Source organism: Giraffa tippelskirchi, chromosome 10 (assembly GCF_054371585.1).
Source record: "Giraffa tippelskirchi isolate mGirTip1 chromosome 10, T2T-mGirTip1v1.2.pri, whole genome shotgun sequence".
Classification (NCBI taxonomy): Eukaryota; Metazoa; Chordata; class Mammalia; order Artiodactyla; family Giraffidae; genus Giraffa; species Giraffa tippelskirchi.
Window position 1 is genome coordinate 38,604,740 of NC_137284.1, and position 20,048 is coordinate 38,624,787.

General features: G+C 44.4%; 1 long non-coding RNA gene across 1 annotated transcript; it reads right to left on the reverse strand.

Annotated features, from left to right (window-relative positions):
- Nucleotides 1-5,354: 5,354 nt before the first annotated feature.
- On the reverse strand, nt 5,355-19,516 carry LOC145522342 (uncharacterized). The gene is made up of 3 exons (XR_014065990.1): nt 17,606-19,516; nt 16,959-17,052; nt 5,355-6,801 (listed from the first exon to the last, which is right to left on the reverse strand). It is a non-coding gene; the product is annotated as an uncharacterized LOC145522342 (long non-coding RNA).
- Between the last annotated feature and the right edge of the window lie 532 nt (nt 19,517-20,048).

Below are 20,048 nucleotides of genomic sequence, written 5' to 3' on the forward strand. Positions count from 1 at the left end.
GCAAAGAGAATTCTAGACATGGAACTCTGAAGACGGGTTTGGTCTTGACTCAGGCTATAAAAACTGTGGTTTGGGACAAGTCACTTCTCCTCTCGGGGCTGGGTTTCTTACTCTATAAAATAAAAGGGTCTAATTACATGCTGTCTTCATTCCTCTAGCTCAAACTACCCATATAATTCTCTATCATGTGACCCTTACTAAAAAGCAGCTAGCCCAAGATAGACAATGAATTTAAAACCTTTGTATTTTAGTTATCTATTGCTACATTAAAAATCACCTCAAAATTTCGTGGCTTAAGACGATGGCTTACTATTTTTGATTCAATGGATTGAGTAGGAGGTTGCACTGGTCCCTCCTGGGTTCACAGGTATGGCTGCAGACAAGGGGAGTCAGCTGTAGCTGGAATATCCAAAAGGATCTTTCTCAATTGCAAATTGGTGCTGGCTGTGGGCTGGAGAGCCTTCATTCTCTCCACGTGACCTCTCATCCTCCAGGGGGATAGCCTGGACTTCCTCCTAACATGGTGGCCTCAAAATTCCAAGAAGGTAAGAGTGGAAGTTGCATAGCCTCCTGAGGTCTAGGCTATGGAATTCCCACAGTGTCACTTCAATCATAATTATTAATCAAAGCAAGTCATGCGATTAGCCCAGGTTAGATAAGAAAAAAAAAAAAGAGGGTGGAGCAAGAGATTCCACTTCCTGATAAGAGAGGCAGCAATGACAGACTACAAAGGGGTGTGGACACATGAGGTGTGGTGCATGTGTGGCTATTATTGTAATAACTGACTGTGTTATTTTTGCCTGGAGGTGCTATATAACGTAGTGGTTAAGGGCACAGTCTTTGGATTCAAACAATCTGGTTTCAAATTCTGCTCCTTCTGTTGACTTGTAACATAGGACAGGAGACTTAAATCTCTCTGTGCCTGATTCCTCATTGGTAATTTGGGAAGGATAATAACAGTGCCCCCTTATGAGGTTGACTGTGGTAAATAAATACGGTTATATCTGTAAAGCCCCTGTGTAGTGTGCTCAGTCATGTCCGATTCTTTGACACCACATGGACTGTAGCCCACCAGGCTCCTCTGTCCATGGAATTTTCCAGACAAGAATACTGGAGTGGGTTGCCATTTCTTTCTCCAGGAGATCTTCCCGACCCAGGTATCGACCCATGTGTCTCCTGCATTGGTAGGCGGATTCTTCACCACTGCACCACCTGGGATGCCCATAAAGCCCCTAACTCATAGTAAATATGTCCTAAAAGTTCTTTGCTCTTACTACTGGTCCTAGTTTTCTGCAGGAACTGAGGGAGCTACTTCATCCTTCAGGTCAAGGCGGCAACCCTTTTCCCACTCCTTCCCAACGTTACATCAATTAGACTGACTGCAGCCACTTGTTGTGAACCTGAGGGGTGACAATGCATTTGGTACTGGTTGTCACTGAGCTCATTTGCATACAGCATCTCTTCCATGAAAAGCCAGCTTTGAGCACTCATCTGAAAACAAGGAATGTGATGTATGGTCTCAGAGGGAGGAGTGTGCTTCTGGCATGAACAGCTCTTGTTCCTTGGTAGCTCCTGGCTCCTGACTGCCCGGTGGGGCACAGTTCCAGGTGAGAGAGCCCTCTGCCCCCTGGGAACCTCAGCCTCAGCTGCACAAAGCACACCACCACTTGCTGGCGAAGGCGCCCACCGGGACTCACCTGACCAGGACTGGAAGGGCCCTTGGTCACTGGTGTGGTCCAGCCTAATGTTAAGTGCCTGATATGCACAGGCTCCCTAAGTCAGAACTTAACCTGTGACTTGTCTTCTGGGAGACACAACCTGAGCCTTCTTCAAGGCAGTTCAACTAAGCTCAGTAGTCTGACTCAGACAGACGTGGGTTCCAATTCCTTACTGACACCCACAATCATCACAACTCAGGGCAAGGGGGATAACCTCACTATGCCTTAGTTGTTTCCTCTGCAAAAATCATCTATCTGGGACTTCCCTGGTGGTCCAATGCACAGGACACGGGTTCATTCCCTGGTCTGGGAAGATCCCACATGCCTCGGGCAACTAAGCCCACGTGCCATAACGTCTAAGCCCGCACTCTGGAGCCCTGAGCCACAGCTACTGGAGCCCGTGTGTCTAGAGCCTGCGCTCCACAACAAGCGAAGGACTGCAGAGCCCATTCGCAGCAACGAAGACCCAGCACAGCCAAATAAATACAAAATTGAAAAAAATCATCTACCTTACAAGGTTGCTGTAAAAATTAGAAACATGTATACAAAGCACTCAGCTCAGATTCTGGATATTAGTAGGATCAAAGTAAATAATTTGTTCAAAGTGCCCATGAGCTCAGGGTACATAATAGGTCCTCAAAAAAAAAAAAAAAGTTATTTCCCTTTCAAGTACCAGGGTGAATGTAAGCCTCAAGCTATTCCTGTATTAACGTATTCCACAAACCACTGCAAATGTTGCAGAGAATGCAAATGCACATCCAGTCCCAACCTGGAAGCCCCATGAAAGCAGGGACCTACCTTGTGGTAACTTGTTTAAAAGGTACCTAGTACAGTGCCTGAAATACAGTGGGGATAAAATGAGTGCTTGTTGAAGGAAAGATAACCTAGTCTCTGCCATCCCTGAGTTTGGATTTAGAGAGAAGATGAGGAATATGCATAAAAAAACGTATCCAGGTTGATTGATTCAAGTGGTCAGAGAGGAGTAAGGGCTATGTAAGAAATTACCCCCTGCAGCCGGCTCAGGCAAGACGTCACGGGAGAGGCACATTAGAATCAGCTTTGAGAAAAGGGAGGATTTCAAAGTGCAAGTATGAGAAAGAAGACAGAATAAAAAGGAGGATCACATTTAACCCACGGCTGAATTTGAGAACTGAAGTTGGAAGTGGCTCCCTCTCTACATATGTTTGCGGTTGTTGCTGTTGTTTAGTCACTCAGTCATATCCAGCTCTTCTGTACCCTGTGGACTGTAGTCCCACCAGGCTCCTCTGTCCATGGGATTTCCCAGGCAAAAGTACTGCAGTGGGTTGCCATTTCCCCCTCCAGGAGATCCTACGAACCCAGGGGTTGAAGCTGCATCTCCTGAACTGGCAGATGGATTCTTCACCACTGAGCCACCAGGGAAGCCCGGTGCATGCTTGTATGTCTGTAATTCAGAAAGACCTCAGAAAACCTCTCATTATCTGAGTGTGTAGTATTCTCCCATCTCTGGGTGGCATGCCCAAATTATATTATTAAATATCTTAAAGGAACTCTTTGTATTCTGACTGGCTTAGAGACAAAAAAAGCTCATATATAAATTAAATGTTCCTAAAAAAATCCCCAGAAATAAAGGAAATTGAGCATGGAATACTTTCAATGTAAAAAAAAAAAAGGTATTCTTACAGAAACAAACTTAGAAATTTTTTTAAAATTCAAGTACTCAAGATGCAAGTAAATCTTTGGCAAACAATACTAGTTCAACAATTTCAGTTTAATAAAACAGCTGCTTTCTGAGTTATAGTTAGGCATGATACATATATGTTCTTACTCTACATGAATATCTTCCTAAACTTACCCAGATTTACTGATAGAGTAAGTTAACATTGTTGTTGTTGTTTAGTGACTAAGTCGTGCCTGACTCTTTTGAGACCTCATGGACTGTAGCCCTCCAGGCTCTTCTGTCCATGGGTTTTCCCAGGCAAGAACACTGGAGTGGGTTGCCATTTCCTTTCGCAGGGAATCTTACCAACCGAGGGATCAAACCCAAGTCTCCTGCATTTGCAGGTGGATTCTTTACCACTGAGCCCTAGGGAAGCTCTAAGTTAGCATTACTTCTACTAAATATATAGAATTTTAGAATTTTTTAATTCAAATATTTGTTTAATCATACCAAATCACTATTCTGACAAACTTTATTTCAACAGTAATTATGTTTTCTAGTATATTAGCTTGAAGATAATTTCCAAGATCATTTAGGCAACTCTCAAAATCTTGGACAGATACTAAGTTGACTTCATTAATAGATATTTATTAGACACTAAGATCATTTCTAAAAAGACAGAATACTGAAATGGTGTCACTAAGTATAATTTAGATTGTATACTTTTGCTTCTTATTTTTATATGCTATTTGGGTCTGTTAATAAATGTGTTTATGTTTTGCCACTTTGAGAAGTTATAATTAAGGATGTGCAATGGATATAAAAAGTTGTAGAAGGTTCCTGAAAGGGGATTTAACTGTGGTCAGAGCTGGTTACATTTAATGGGTCTATGTATGAGATTTTCATTGTATTTGAGCTGTTTGTACCTCTCTATAAACTTCAGACAATGGATACGCAAACTTTGTCTTGTCAGGCAGAGATTAACTGACTTCCTTCTTCCCAGTGGAAAAACCAGTTTTCGTACCTAACCTGCAAATTGAACCAGATCCTGTTACCTTGCCCAAATAGTCAGTTTTCCCCCAATTTTCAGTTCTTCCAGATTCCTTCAGTATCTGGACACAACCTTCCAAACTAACTTTTCCAATTTATCTGCCTTCTGCCTGGTGGCATCCCTCAGAACTATAGCTTGACTGTCCATATTCTTTCTGGGACTCTTGGTTGCCTTGCAGCTGGCCGTTTGCCCCAGGACCTGAAGAAGGCCTGGAAGCTGGAGCTCTATTGCTTGATATACAGCTTGAAGCACTATCTATCACGGCAGAGCATGCATGAGCTGGAATTCTCTCTTGACAAGCCACTCTCTGGACTACTAAGGAAGGCTGGTGAAATGCTTGGGTCATGCATGCCCTTATATGAGAGGTAACCTTGACTGTGGACAGCAATTTCACCAAGAGCACTGACATTCTAGCTCAAGAACTTCAAGAAACTCAAGGAGCTGTGCTGCATAACTGGATGTATTCCTCCACTGGCCTATGGGAATCTACTGGACTGGTGACTCTTAGAGTGCAACTCCTGGTTCTTTAATACAACCTTTTGTATCACTCTTTCCCTTTTCACTTTAAAATGAAAGTCGCTCAGTCGTGTCCGACTTTTTGCAACCCCATGGACTGTATAGTCCATGGAATTCTCCAGGCCAGAATACTGGAGTGGGTAGCCTTTCCCTTCTCCAGGGGATCTTCCCAACCCAGAGATCAAACCCAGGTCTCTTGCACTGCAGGCGGATTCTTCACCAACTGGGACACTGGCACAAGGGAAGCCCTTTAAACATACTTCTAAGATGTCTGATCTCCAGGACCCTAAAATAACCTACCTTTGCCACCACTTCTCTGCAGATGGTTGAACTGGTTTTGCAGGAATAAAAGCAACAAAAGGTCCTCAAGAGACTATTTCTCAGACTCTGCTTCACTCCATTCAGGGGTTTATAAATTACTTCTGAGTTGTTCGGTGACAAGTGATATTCATTCATTTTGCAACAAAAGGGCAGGCAGTGTTGAACTTTACCTGAGCCCTGTGCTCTCAGAAAACAGAGCTGGCTAAGAAATTCCCCCACGCATTTGTCCTCTGAAATCTCTCTTCTCTTTTGTGTTCCAAGAAACAGCTACAGCAATGCTCTTCCATGCACTAAAAGAAGACCCATCTCTAGTCTTCTTCATGACTCTTATAAGACTGTGGATGACCCCTTTGCTGACATACCCTTATTAAAATCCCAGGCCCCCTTTTCCCTTCTTAGAGAACTTTCTCATTCATGAACATTCTTCCTATTGCAATAGCTTGAATAAAATCATCTTCTTACTTGACAATCTTTTCTGTCTGTTACACTTACCAATTTAAAAAATAAATAAAGATGTGGGAGGCTTTTTTCCTGTCTTTGGAATTGTTGTGTAAGAAGGTGATGTCTGAGACAGTGACTGCCACCTCCAACCATGGAACAAGCCTGAGGATGGCTATCCACATGCTGAGGATGGAGGGGCGGGGGGCATGGTGTCGGGGATGTGGAAAGTGCCTGGGTCCTTGATGACATCGTTACATTGCTGAAAGAGTCAATCTTCTTACTCCCCATCATTTGGAGACTTCTTGTTCCAGTAAACAATGTATCGTCTTATGCCTTAAGTTACTCTCTGTTGGGTATTCTGTTTTGAAGCCTCAAACACCCTAATAGAATGCTTGCAGGCTTCAGGAATAAAGAAAACTTGTGCCAGAAATCTTGAAAGATGTTTGAGAAGAAATGATTGCCTGTTATATGCAGGTTATGTTGTTGTTCGGTTGCTAAAGTCATGTCTGACTCTTTTCCACCCCATGGACTACAGCTTGCCAGGCTTCCCTGTCCTTCACCATCTCCTGGAGTTTGCTCAAACTCAAGTCCATTGAGTTGGTGATGCTATCTAATAATATCATCCTCTGCTGTCCCTTTCTCCTGCTGTCCTTGATCTTTCCCAGCATCAGGATCTTTTCTAATGAGCTGTCTCTTCACATCACGTGGTCAAAGTATTGGAGCTTCAGCATCAGTCCTTCCAGTGAATATTCAGGGTTGATTTCCTTTAGGATTGACTGGTTTGATCTCCTTGTTGTCCAAGGGACTCTCAAGAGATTTTTCCAGCACCATAATTCAAAAGCATCAATTCTTCAGCTCTCAGCCATGTTTATGGTCCAACTCTCACATCCATACGTGACTACTGGGAAAACCATAGCTTTGACTATACAGACTTTTGCTGGCAAAGTGATGTCTCTGTTTTTTAATATGTTATCTAGCTTTGTCATAGCTTTCCTTCCAAGGAGCAAGTGTCTTTTAATTTCATGGCTGCAGTCACCATCTGCAGTGATTTTGGAAGTTACAGAGAGACTTAGTTTCCTGTGTCGTTGTGTGACACTGGAGTTGTAGAATCATTCCTGAGAGGCCAAAAGACACAAAAGAAGCTTTCAGACATGAATGAAGAATGGTTCAATGGCAATCTGGATGGATAGATGATTGGGGACCTGAAGAGCTGTTGGACACCTCAGCAGATGTCAGCACAGTCATGTAACCTCACAGATCAAATGCGCTCTGTGCCTCCCCTAGCACATACAAGGGTCTCCAGGGAAAAGTGGGCATGTTCAAACGGACTGAGATGAACTTTTACCCACACGCAATAGCCAGACTCATGAGGCGAGGGCTTTGAGGATGGCTATCTAGTGGGGTGGCCTTCATGAAGAACTCCTTCCATCTCTAGAGTTCCCAGGAGGAAACTTGGAGTCTTGGCATGGGGTGGGAATGGGGGAGCAAGACAGATGGGCTCCTGACCCCCTGTTTCAATTCAACAAGAGCAGTCTAATTTTATTGCACTATATTTGCACTATATTTGTGGCTTACAATTACACTTTTACTCGGGAAGGAATTCCAATGCCAGCAACAATTATTTGAAACATCTCAACATCTCTCTCCCATCCCCACCCTCAAGCAAACCTTGAAGGAGCAGGTACGTAGTTGGGGTTGAAAGTAGGTGTTGGGTACACAAGTTTCAGGAACCTTACTGACAAAGGTATATCTTTACTATGGGTCAGAAACAGGAGGTAGAGTGGCCCAGCTTTGCAATCATATTTTGATAAAGAAATCTACTGTTACTTTCTCCCAATAAAAGAAAACTCATATCCTCAAAATTTGGCCTGGAAGGAGTACCTCGAGGGGGAGGAGGGAGTTGGACCTAGAAACTCTTCTTCTGTTCCTCTAGGTTCTAAGTGTTCTCTTCCCCTTTGGATTTTTCTCAATTTGTTCACTTCTTCCATTCTCCAGTAGCTCTCCAACCCCCTCAACAGAATGATGCTCCCACAACATCTTTCTTTCTTTCCTCAAATATCTTTCTACTTTCCTTTTAAAATGGCAACAAGTCAGTTTCACAGATTCTTCAGCTCAAACGTACTTTCAAAAACAACTGAGTGTTAGGGAAAAGTAGAGCAAAAAAACATGAGTATCAATCAAGTAAATGATGCATTTTCCAAAGCACAGGCTCTGATGCCACTTGAACTGGATTGTTTTCAGGGATTTTACCTCTTCCCGTTTCATACAAGCTCCTGTTTCATACAAGCTCCATGAATGTCAATGAGCTAGCTATCCAAAGGGCTGACATCACTTCCCAGATCCTCTGCCTAAGCCCTCACTTCAAAGCTCCCACCTGTTGCCTGTGGGTAATACTGGCCACCACCTGGGATCTTCTCCTAAACATCGTGACTCTTCCCATTGACAAGATCAAAAAAGATTCTCTTCCAATACCTATCTTGGCTTGGTTCTGACACATATTTTCTGCCCAGGATTGACAAGATGATTCATTCTTCAAGAGAGATTGCCCAGTACAATCTCAGTACAAACACTGGTGTGGCTTTATCCTTTCAGATCAAAGAGTCTATTGTTATTATAATCCTTTTATAACCGGACAGTGGAAATTATACACTAGGATTCCTCTTTTTTTTTTTTATTTTGTATCAGAGGATAGCCGATTAACAATGTTGTGACAGTTTCCGGTAGACAGCAAAGGGACTCAGCCATACATATACAAGTGTCCATTCTCCCCCCAAACTCCCCTCCCACCCAGGCTGCCATATAACATTGAGCAGAGTCCCATGTGCTATACAGTAGGTCCTTGTTGGTTATCCATTTTAACTATAGCAGTGTGTACAGGTCCATCCCAAACTCCCTAACTATCCCTTTCTCCCATCCTTACCCCCCACCCCTGCAACCATAAGTTTGTTCCCTAAGTCTGTGAGTCTCCTTCTTTTTTGTAAGTTTATTTGGCATTTCCTCCTCCAGGGGATCCTCCCAAGCCAGAAATGTGCATTTCCTCTGTCTCCTGCATTGGTACGCAGACTCTTCACCATTGAGCTGCCTGGGAAGCCCAGTTCATTTGTATCATTTCTTTTTAGGTTCCCCATACAAGGGATGTCATGCGATATTTAGGATTTTTAGAATTCCTTTCATGAAGAACATTGTATTGTGGCCTGAAGGTTGTTGGATATGGGGTGGAAAAGCTTTTTCTAAACACCTGGGGCTTGAAGTCTATCTTAATCCCTGGACCTCAGCCTAGTTCTGTTCCTGGGCCTGGGGAACATCTTAAGAGAAGAATTCGAAGTTTCAACAGGTGATCCAGGAAGTGAGGACGAGTGCCTTAGGCCGGTTACTGCATGAAAGAGGAATTTGGAGAGAACAGGAATGTCTAAAAGTGGACTTTGGTGTGACTGCTGTAAATTTTTCCTCTAACTCCTCTAAGAAATCTTTAGTTAAATCTACAAGGCTCGTGTGCTTTGGTGTGAGTGAATTCTTTTGCACGTTGACTTTCGTGCCTGGTTGGGGTCATCCTTGGTGCAACACAGGACTGGAGGAAGACAAAATTTAGACACAAATGGGCTATGAGAGAATAAGTCCTCAGGGAACAAGTGTTGGGAGAGACAGACTGTGAAACTGGAACTGTAGGGCAAGTTTAGCTGGATGTGTAGGTCAAGGAGGCCCTTGGTGACTTCAGAGCCACAGTATGATAAAGTAAGCATTGTAATCCTTCACTGATCCCCCCAGTATCTAAAGTCCATACTCCTTGGGGAAGAGGGGCCCCTCCTCCAAATACGTTTCTTTCCTCAGATTATCTTTCCAATTTCCTTCTAAAATGGCAACAAATCTCATCCACAGATTTCTTTCTTTCTTTTTTTTTTTTTTAGCTAAGACTGGAATTTTCAAAACAACTAAGGATTCAGTTCAGTTCAGTTCAGTCGCTCAGTAGTGTCCGATTCTTTGCGACCCCATGAATCGCAGCACGCCAGGCCTCCCTGTCCATCACCAACTCCCAGAGTCCACCCAAACCCATGTCCATTGAGTCGGTGATGCCATCCAGCCATCTCATCCTCTGTCGACCCCTTCTCCTCCCGCCCCCAATCCTTCCCAGCATTAGGGTCTTTTTCCAATGAGTCAACTCTTTGCATGAGGTGGCCAAAGTATTGGAGTTTCAGCTTCAACATCAGTCCTTCCAATGAACACCCAGGACTGATCTCCTTTAGGATGGACTGGTTGGATCTTCTTGCAGTCCAAGGGACTCTCAAGAGTCTTCTCCAACACCACAGTTCAAAAGCATCAGTTCTTCGGCGCTCAGCTTTCTTCACCATCCAACTCTCACATCCACACATGACTACCGGAAAAACCATAGCCTTGACTAGATGGACCTTTGTTGGCAAAGTAATGTCTCTGCTTTTAAATATGCTATCTAGATTGGTCATAACTTTCCTTCCAAGGAGTAAGCGTCTTTTAATTTCATGGCTGCAATCACCATCTGCAGTGATTTTGGAACCCCAAAAAATAAAGTCTGACAGTTTCCACTGTTTCCCCATCTAAGGATTAGGGGACTATAAATCAATTAAATGATGCAATTTCCAGACACAGGGCTCTGAGCCTTTGTATGGATGACACACAAAATCCATTAAAATTTGGCCTCCCCAACTCTCCAATGTCCTGTCTCCACCACTCCTATTGTCACAGATACTGCAGCACTGCCACCGTTAAGAAACCTAAATGACGACCTTGTCACTCCACCAGGTAGAAGTGACCACTCTTTACCCCATGTCTCACTGGAGCATCGCATTCCAAAACACTCTGTGTAGATATTTATTCACATGCTTTTCTCTTCCAATAGATTGTGAGTTTCTCACCCCAGAACCTAACAAGTCCTTGTGAAGTAGTAGATCCTCAGTAAATACATGTTGAATGGGAAGGACTCCAAAGTGAGTGAAAGTTGCTCAGTCGTGTCCAACTCTTTGCAACCCCACAGACTATACAGTCCACAGAATTCTCCAGGCCAGAATACTGGAATGGGTAGCCTTTCCCTTCTCCAGGCAGGATATAAAAACAGAAAGAGAGCAGATAGACTAGGTGGGAATGACGATTCGCTCTCTTATGATCCAGATGACTTCGGGTAGGTTTCTGAATCTCTCAGACTGTCAACTGCTTCATCCATTAACAAAGGCTACTTTGTAGAGAGAAGTTTCAAGTATATAAAGGACCTGGCCCCTAGCAGGTATATAGTAAGTGGACCCTATTACTCAGTAGGATGGTGGTCTTCAAGGTATTTCTTTTCTAGCAGTGTAACTCTTTTAAAATTGAAATGTTCACAGCCCTGAATAAGAGCAGAGCTGCTCTAACTTGGGGGTGCAGCCTCAGAGCCCCACCTTGCTGAGCTACTTCCCCATCTTGACACAGCCGCTCTTCACCCCAGAAAACCCCTGGGCTCCTAGGCCAAGGGCTGCCTTAGACTAGCATGGAAGATACACAGCTGGTAGCATGGGAGATGATTATAAGTGGCTTAAAGATATAGCATTAAATGACACTGATATCTTTTAAAAATGTAGTCCCTGTCCAGTTAAATTTTTTTCTGAATCTTTACGGGAAAGTCTGAATCTGGAGCTAATACATTTTTAACTCCTCTCTTACTTTCTCCTAAGACTTTAATACTCAAAGACAGCAGGCTGCAGTCTCAGAATTTTCTAGGAGTACCTCACTGGAAGTTAACACTATGGATTTGTTCAGTACCCATCTCTACCAGTATCATGCTGTTCAGGTTTGGGAAAGTTATTTGACAATAAATTTGTAAAACAAAAGTAATAATGCTTGCTTCATTTGTGAGTATCAGCTTGTATTTATTCTAGATATATTTATTGAGAGATTTCTGTGTGCCAGTTAGCCCGGTGGAATACAGTGGTAGACCAGACAAATGATCTGGTCTTTGGAAAAGATTACATCTTTGCCCTCATGGATCTTCCACGCTAGAGGCAGATATAGGTCAATAAGGAGATGATTCATTGATACAGTATGCTAAGACCATTGAAGGCAGCCAGGATGCTTGGGAAACACTTAGGAAGGACACCTAACTTGGACTTGGGGGTAGGGGTAGTCAAAGAAGTTTTATTGGAATAAATGGCAGCTCAACTGAGTTCTGAAGACCTGTTTAGTCCAAAAAGAGAAGAGGGAACAACATGTTCAAAGGACTACAGGGCAAGGGGCACAGAAATAAAATATGTTGAGTCCTTAGTATAGTGTCCCAAACACAGACATTATTCAAAATGGCAGCAGCCTTTAGGACTGCTCTAATGTGCTTGGTCTCTAGAATAATTAGATTTATCTCTGTACCTCAACATGAAAGCAGTTTCTGCCACATAGTGGATGCTCAATAAGTGTTGAAAAGTGAATGACTGAATAAACAAATAAATGAGTAAATAAACAAATGAATGAATAAATGTTAGTTATTTCTGTCTGCTTCCAGAGGCTGGTCCATATCATGAGCCATTTTCTTACTCAGTCCTTGCCTAGAATAGTCTACTCTCAAGATTACCAGAGAGTAATCCTGCAGCCTAGACAGCATATTAAAAAGCAGAGACATTACTTTGCCAACAAAGGTCCGTCTAGTCAGGGCTATGGTTTTTCCACTGGTCATGTGTGGATGTGAGAGTTGGACTATAAAGAAAGCTGAGCACCGAAGAACTGATGCTTTTAAACTGTGGTGTTGGAGAAGACTCTTGAGAGTCCCTTGGACTGCAAGAAGATCCAACCAGTCCATCCTAAAGGAGATCAGTCCTGGGTGTTCATTGGAAGGACTGATGTTGAAGCTGAAACTCCAATACTTTGGCCACCTCATGCAAAGAGCTGACTCATTTGAAAAGACCCTGATGCTGGGAAAGATTGAGGGCAGGAGGAGAAGGGGACAACAGAGGATGAGATGGTTGCATGGCATCATCGACTTGATGGACATGGGTTTGGGGGGACTCCGGGAGTTGGTGATGGACAGGGAGGCCTGGAGTGCTGCGGTTCATGGGGTCGCAAAGAGTCGGACACGACTGAGTGACTGAACTGAACTGAATCCTGCAGCCTGGTTTGGACTTGGGACTTAGAAGATTTTTGTTGGGTTCAGTTGGTAACACATGGCCTCCCTTACCTCTAAACCCAGGAGGGGCTGTGCTTTTTTCTCCTATGATACAGATGCTACTAACTGAGACCCACATAGCTGCTTTTGTCTCAAGGCATTCTGTATGAATGGCTCCAATTGTCATCCCACAGAGTTAGGCAATCGGTGATATTGTAAAAACACCATGACTGCCTTATCTTCTAGAAGGAAAGTCAGGCTAACATTAATAGGAAGGATGAACATTTATTGACCACTTTCTACTTGTCAGGCATTCTGTACGCTAAGTGCTCTATATGCCTTACCTCATTTAATCTTCACAAGGACCCTTGGAAATGGATACTTATATTATCTACATTTTACAGATGAGAAAACTGAGGCTTAGAGTGAGATGAGATGGTTTTAAGTCAGGGGTAAGCTGGGATCAAACCCCATTAGTGCAATCGAAAAGCTGGTACTCTTAACCTCAACCACAAGCAAACAGAGCAAAACACAAGTTGTACATGCTGCCTACAGCAGCCCACACCTGCCCACACCAACAAAATCAGGGCCATGCCAACAGAATCTGTGCCAAACTTTGTTTCTGTTGACTTTGTGAGCCTATCAGGGCACTGAATAAACATCTATTTAGCAAAATGGGGAAAAGAGAAGAAGATTGAACCAAGCAATTTCAGTCATGGAATCTTTTTTTTTTTTCTGTTTTGAACCACATCATCTCAGATTGCATTTTGTCAGTTTAATCTTTCTTAATTTGCAGTCACTGCAACAAAAGACTCAGTCTCTGACAGCAGAGAATAGCTCAGTCTCTGCCTCTGGAATTATATAAATAACATGGCCTCAGAATTCGCACGTTTTTCTTATTCTGCAGAATGAGTTCTTCTTCCCAAATCTCAACACCCAGAAGCTGGAGTGCATGCTAAGTCACTTCAGGTGTGTCCGGGTCTTTGCAACCCTATGGACTGTAGCCCACCAGGCTCCTCTGTCCATGGAATTCTCCAGGCAAGAATACTGGAGTGACTGCCATTTTCTTCTCTAGGGGATCTTCCCTACCCAGGGATTGAACCCGTATCTCTTAGGTCTCCTGCATTGGCAGGCGGGTTCCTTACCACTAGCACCGCCTGGAAGAGCAATGTAAAAACTACTAAGAAAATCTTTTCTTTAAACATTTGCCTTCAGATCTCCATAGGTGGTTGACCTTCAGACCCATCACTGCCCCCACTCAGAACTGTGTCCCTTTGAGATTAGTTAGGCCCTGAATATGTTCCTTCAAGATTCACCTTGAACATGGATAATTTCCACCATTTGTGGAGGGGCCTAGTGGCTCAGATGGTAAAGAATCTGCCTGCTATGCAGGAGACACAGGTTTGATCCCTGGTTCGGGAAGATCTCCTAGAGAAGGGAATGGCAAACCACTCCAGTATTTCTGCCTGGAGAAGTCCATGGACGGAGGAGCCTGGCAGGCTCCAGTCCATGGGGTCACACAGAGTGACTAACAAATTTATTGGCCAGGCCCTGAGCAGAGCATCTTCCATTCACTGCCTTGTGTGCTTTCTGCAGCCTGCACGAGTCCTGTGCTCCTCTCCAACAGCCCTTTCATGTGACCTCTTCTTTCTAACTCTATCATTTTTCTCACTTCTCATTTTCAGCAGATCACCATGCTGCACGCTTTATAAAGGAAATGGAGCTAATCAGACAAGATCAACTCTTCTTCCCACTCCCACCCAAACCCACTCCCTCCCATTTCCCAGGCTCTATGCCATTTCTTATCTTTTCTTTCTTAAAATGTGAACCTCTCTCTCTCACACCTCCCTATACTCTCTCTGTTAGAATCTTTTCCTTCCTTAAACCCACATATCCTCTCTTGAAATTCTGATCTATTCTTGCTTTTACCTTTTTTTCTTTTCTACTGAGAAAAAGTTCTCAGATTCTCTTTCTCTTTTCTCTCCTACTTTTCAGTCCTCTGTGGTCTGCCTTCAATTCCCACCGGCCCATCAAAATGTATTTGGCAAAAGTCACATGGGACCTCCCCATTGCCAAGCCTGTGGGTGAGATTTTTGAAACTGTCTTATTGGATATCTTCAGGATACTCAACACTCAATCATTCTTCATTTTAATAAGCTCTTGGCTAACCTGACTTAGCGACTGCACTCTCTGTTTCTCTGATCCTGCTGTCTCAAGTTCCTTCAGAGGCCCCTTTTCCTCCGTCCCCCAGGGTGAGGTCCTGGCCCACCTCTCCAGCCCCATCTCCCATCACGTTCTCTTTTTCTTGACCCTGTAAAGACACTCACTCACACGTGTCCATTTATACAGACCCCACAACCTCAGGCCTCCATGCCTTTCCTCCTGCGGTTCCCCCTTTCCAGGACACCCTTCCCCCTGACCTTGCCTGGCTATCTCTTACTCGTCCTGTAAAGGTGACCTGGATTGATCTGTTTTGGGAGCGACCCTGGCCCCTCTTCCTTTCTTCTCCTCTTGCCCAGCCCCTCCTGTGCTCCCAACAGCTCAACAGCACCATTTGCCTACATCCTTGTCACACTCTCTTATGGCTTTTGTTTTGGCCTCTCAAACCCTCTCAGTGGAGTTACTGGATTCATCTCCACGAGGCCTGAGAGGTGCGTGGCGACCCAGGGGGTGGTACCAGCAGCTCAGGGCAGAGCGGTGCACGGGTTCCTCATCAATGATCTGAATTAGGAAGCTCGCGGGGAATCCCTGAGGTCCAGCAGCGATTCCTGGACCCATAATCTGAAGCTTCCCTGCTGGCTTTGTTCTCTCTTTCCAGGCTTTCCAGGCTGACAGGAAGAAGTCAGGCCACGGCTCTGATTAGCACGACTACAAACCCCATTATCTAATCTCAGTGGGGCCTCAGTGCCACTCAGACAGCCTCCTTGATCCTGGCTGACTCCCTATCACATTCCTCCAGTGCATTTTCCAACTGTTTTCATTTTTCTTAAACCCCCAACCTACTCCAGTCCCTCTGCCCGCAGCTCCTGCTTTGCTTAGAAGACTGAGGTCCTTGACTTTCTTCTTCTTCCACTAAAAGTCTCCTTGTTTCAGAGCTCCCCTGGTGGCTCAGTGGTAAAGAATCTGCCTGCCAATGCAGGAGACAGGGGTTTAGATCCCTGATCTGGGAGGATCCCAAATGCCACGGAGCGACTAAGCCCATGTGTGTGTGCTTGGTCGCTCAGTCGTGTCCATCTCTTTGCAACCACATGGACCGTAGCCCGCCAGGCTTCTCTGTCCATGGGCTCTACCAGGCAAGAATACCGGAGTGGGTTGCCATTTGCTCCTCCAGGAGATCTTACCAACCTAGGGATTGAACCCCTATCTCCTGTGGCTCCTGCATTGGCACGTGGATTCTTTACCAGTGAGCCACCTGGGAAGCCCAGCTAAGCCCATGGGCCACGTCTCCTTAGCCTGGGAGCCACACCTGCTGAGCCCGTGTGCCCTAGAGCCTGTGTTCTGCAACACAAGAACCCATCGCAATGAGAAGCCAGCGCACCGCAGCTAGAGAGTGGCCCCACTCTCCAAAACTACAGAAAAGCTGGTGCAGCAACAGAGACCCAACACAGTCATAAATACGTAAATAAAAATATTTAAAAAAAACCCTGACCGGGGAGGATCCTATGTGCTGCAGAGCAACTAAGTCCATGTGCCACAACTACCGAGCCTGTGCCCTAGAGCCTGGAAGCCGCAAGTCTGAGCCCACGCGTCTCAGAGCCCGTGCTCCGAAAAAAAGAGAAGGCACCACAATCAGAAGCCTGCGTACCGCAAGAGAGAGCAGACCCCACACTCCGCAACTAGAGAAAAGGTTGCTGCTGCAACTCAGGCAGCAACAAAGACCCAACACAGCCAAAAATTTCAAAAAAAACACCCACAAACTTCCCGCTTCTTCCAAGTCTCTCCTCCCTCCTCTCTGCCCCTCAGGGACCCCCATACCCTGGACTGGAGGAGGTATCCTCTGCCCCCCAGTCCTAGAGATCCGTCCCCAGGAATTTTCCCCTGGTTCTTGCATCTTCTTCAGCTCCCCAGGCTCATCACTTCAGCTTAAAAAGAGATTCCAGTGTTTCCCACACAAATAAATACATAAATGCGTAAACAAGCATCTTTTTTTTTCAACATGCTTCACTCAAAACACCATCCTACCTTTCTCTGTAATGGCCGCTTCCTCTCCACACCTCCTCCACTTATAGATTTGGATTACATCAGTAATCTCTGTTCACAGCAGAATAGTTAGAAACTGGACACAAGCAAAAAGGGGGGGAAGAAAGCCATTATCATGACCCCTCAGAAATGACTCTATTATTACCTGGAGTACAACTTCCAAACTTCTTTCCATGCATATATGTATGTAAATAAAGTTAAAGAAAACAGATTTTAAAACAAAGATAAAACCATATTCTATGTTGTATTCTGTGACTTGCTTGACTTATTTCACAGAGTACTTGGAGTGTCTTTTTGCTGAGCTTACCCAGATAATTCAGGATCATCTCCATCTCAAGATTCTTAACCCCACCTGCTAGATCCTTTTGGCCATGTAAGGTAACATATTCACAAGCTCTAAGGATTAGCCCATAGACTTCTTTGGGGGAGGGGGACATTATTCTGCCCACCCTAAATAGTCAGTAGCCCAAAGACATGAGAGGGGTCAAAGTGACTGCTGGGATTTCAGCACAGGGAAGAGCAGCATTCTGATGAGACCTCAGTCTTGTCTCATCACACAAAGTCTCCATGCCCTTAAGTAGAGATCTATACTGTCTCTTAAAGACACAAATTCACAGTTATAACAGTACCTCTTTTTTGGTTCATTCCATCTTCCTTCTGTGTGGAAGTCACCTTTCTCCCCTACAGCACGTGATTCTGGTGGATTTGTCATGGAAGGCACCTGTGCTCTGGGCTGACCTTTGGGCGCCTTTGGGCGTAGCAGCTGAAGGATGGGCAAGTGATGATGTAAACAGGGCCTGTAAGATTCTTGGGGGAGGGCCCTGGTCTGGGTGCTGAGACAAGGAAATTTTCTCTCTTGTGGAGACGGTGAGCTCTAGAAACGCTGGATCCAAGGGAGGCTGTCCTTCCCATCATGGAGAGAGATCCTGTCTAAGAATGAAGCCATTCCAGAGGAGAGGAGAGAGGTATGGGGGTAAGGGAGGAGTGAGAGATCTTAAGACCAAAGGACATCAAATTGAGCATTTGGTTCCAGACCCTCCTAAAGCCAGACAATTTCTGGACTCTTCAATTGCATGAGCCAATAAATTCATTATATCTTTCTTTGCTTGAACTTTGAACTAGTTTGATTCAGCCTTCTGTTACTTAAAATAAAAAATACATACTAATACAATACTATTCCACAATATGGATTCCTTAAAATCAAATTAACCAAATACTTTAATATTTGGCCTTTAGATGGTTTCCAATCTGTACTACTACTAGTTTAATAAGACCATAGTTAACAACCTTGTACATCTATCCCTATGCAGATGACATCATTTAGAAAACATCTGGGGACTTCCCTGCTGGTCCAGTGATGACGACCTCATGCTCCCAGTGCCAGGGGCCTGAGTTTGATCCCTGGTCAGGGAACTGGATCCCATAGGCTGAAACTAAGGATGCCCCGTGCTGCACCTAAGACCTGGTGCAGCCAAATAAATAAACTGTAAGAAACGAAAAGAAAACATTCAAGGAAATACATTTAGAGTATTGTGCTGGGCGAAAAGTTTGTTCGGATTTTCTATAACATCTTGTTGAAAACCCTCAAATGAACTTTTCGGCCAACCCAATACATTCGAATGTATTCTTTAGACTATATTCAAGAAACCCATCAATTTTACCCACTGTGATCTGGCTGCAACCCCACAACTCTCCTTAAACCTCCCCCTCCTAGGTCACCAAACATCAAAGTGCCTAGTCCAATAATCCTTTTCTCCATCTTCATCCTACGAATAAGCCTTTTCTCATTTCTTCCACCCAGACGATCCTCTTAGACTGCAATGAGATTTCTTCTTACCTTCTTTTGTCACTTCCAGGACTGAATTCGGATGCCAATTCAAAAAAACTGCTGAAAAATTGGGAGTACTGGATTAGACGGTTTGGGGTCTGTCTGTCTTTACCGAATTTGTTACAGTATTGTTCCGGTTCTGCATCTCAGTTTCTTGGCCGTGAGGCATGTGCCAGCTCCCTGAGCATCGAATCTCTGCACTAGCAGACAAAGTCCCAACCACTGGATGGCCAGGGAAACCCCCCAGAAATGGATCTTCATCTTTTGGAGGAGGTCTTCGATAGCTTTAAAGACCTGATAAAAGCTATGATTTTTCCTTTCCAGAAACATGCACAATCACACAAATATTTGCATACAACTCCAGAGGCTTCGAGAGGCCCCCTGGGTCACTTTGGAACCCTCAGGGAATCTCCTGATCTATATCCTCCAGGTTAAGAACCTCTGGGTACAGCAGTGGCAAACACTTGACTCCTCTACAATCTTTACCACTTGCCACTTCAGTGCCCCCTGCCCCCAGTACCTTAGTGCATTGGTAAACATCGCCCTTTGGTCACACATTCTCCTGCTGAGCTTGGTTGTGGTTAGATAAACCTACTGTGGTAATCATTTCACAATAAATCACTTCACAAACCATCATGCTCTATGGTTTAATCTTATACAGTGATGTATGTCAATTATTCCTCAATAAAACTGGGGAAAAGAAAACACTCTCTAAGAAACAAATGTATATTTATCCAATAGTCACAAGAAATCAAATGATTTTCCTAAAAGATGCTTCTCTTCATTTTCATTTTATTTTCCATGATCCACATCAAAAAAAAAAAAATCTTATAAAAAACTCCCCAAAACCCAGCCATTTCTGCAGATGGTCTCCTAACCTGTGTTTTCCTCAAGTGCCCTTCCTCAACGGCAGCTCACTGGTTGGAGAAGGAGAGTCAAGTAACCCAGTCATTACCAACTGACCTGCCATGTGCAATGACTTCACAACCATATGGGAGGTCCTTGAGAGAGTCTTCAGGAAGAAACACAGGGGCCACTGACACTTTGGACCAGCCCAGAATAACTTAACAGAAGAGAGGGTGGATGGGCAAGTTAAGAGGAAGCACAGCTGCTCTTCATGACACACATTCAACCCTTTTCTAATCTGCCCTCCCCACCCTCTCCCCTGCTGCTCTGCCTCGGAGTCTCCAAAACTACTCCGAGCGCTCTTGGACCCGGGAAGCCAGCTCAGTGCATGACCTGGG